The following is a 1470-nucleotide window of genomic DNA, read 5'->3' as shown; positions in this document are numbered from 1 at the left end:
TCATCATTACTTGCTTAAAGAAATTTCCACCAGATTAAGCTTCCTAGTTATTTTTCTGCCCCCTTGTGATAGGTTTATTACCTGAGCAACTGCCACAGCTGCTGACAGCTCTTAGCTTTAAGACTGAAAGTGAATACATTGGCTTAGGAAAGAAGGTCAAAATACCTAGAGGTTGCAAGGTATAATTTGCAGTTTCTTTCTTATTGTGGGAAAAAAAAATCAGCACAGGTCAAACCTCCCACCTTTACCTCTGCACTACAATTCTCCAGGAGAAATGTTGAAGAGTCAGAGAAAAGGCATAGGGAAACTGCCAAACAAGTAGCAGTGCAATAGGAATAAAGCAGGACTAGAAGGCACATAAATTTTTGAGGTGCCAAAACTTACAGGTGGAAATGGCTCTTAGAAGAATTGTTTTATTCACCCAAATACATGGCATCTCCATATCAAAACAGCCTTAATTTCTCCAAAAACAGAATCAGTTGGAAGAACGTGTTTTAGAAGACTAACTCGCATGTGTAACTCCACAGTCCTCACTGCCCCTCTCCCAGGCTACCTTCCCCCTAACAGAGATTCTGCCCTTCAGCCTTCCTCTTCCCAGACATGCTGCTGTCAGCAAAGCCAGAAGCCATGAAGCCTCTTTGTCCTGTTGACTACCACCAGGTTGGACAGGGCTAGTGGATGAGAATGGACTACAGACCTCTGCACAGGCTCTCCAGCTGAGGACAGTCAGGAACACAGTTACCAGGGGAAAAAAAAAGAAAAAAAAACACTTTAGCTTTAATCTTTATTATCTTTTCATTACCTGTGGTTTAAACTTGTTCTCCAGACCAGCCTGGCAGATGCCACCTGTGCARTGTCCATCCAGAGGGAACTGGAAGCAGTTGCTAGCCCATAGCTACCAGAGCACTCTACTGAGGCAGGCTCTTGAGAAGACCTGCACTTGAAGGAGAGTCTGCAAGAACAGAAGGCACTTCTTTTCATCACTTTCCTAAGCCCCTTTACAGTTAGAAAGGGTATAAGGGCAAGGAGAGGACTTCACTGTTGAGTAGCAAATGCACTGAACACAGCATCTTAGCCTCTAGCACCCATCAGCTCAAGTAAGAGCACCCACAGGTGAGCTGTAAAAGCTAAGGCTAGGTCATAGCACACYAGCACACCTACATGTGCCAGCCTTCAGGACTGGACATACAGTACAGCAGGACAACACTCACAGGGGCACATTAACTGCGTGAGCAGCCACCAGAAAACCTGCTTGCTACCCCTGCAGGTGCTGGGGCTTGGCCTAGCAGCCCCTCACACCACAGCAGCAGCTATGACAAACCCGGGCCCTAACAAAGCCCCTCAGCGAGGGGGGACCGAGCCGCCRCAGGCGCCCGCACACCGACGGTGCCTCAGGAGCGGTGGCGCCGCGCCCAACGGCCGACACCACCTTGCGCGCGCGACCAACGGCCACCCGGCTGGCGGCGGCGG

This window comes from Rhea americana, unplaced genomic scaffold (assembly GCF_003343005.1).
Source record: "Rhea americana isolate MKP2758 unplaced genomic scaffold, rheAme1 scaffold_216, whole genome shotgun sequence".
Taxonomy (NCBI): Eukaryota; Metazoa; Chordata; class Aves; order Rheiformes; family Rheidae; genus Rhea; species Rhea americana.
Note: the sequence above shows the minus strand (reverse complement) of the source record.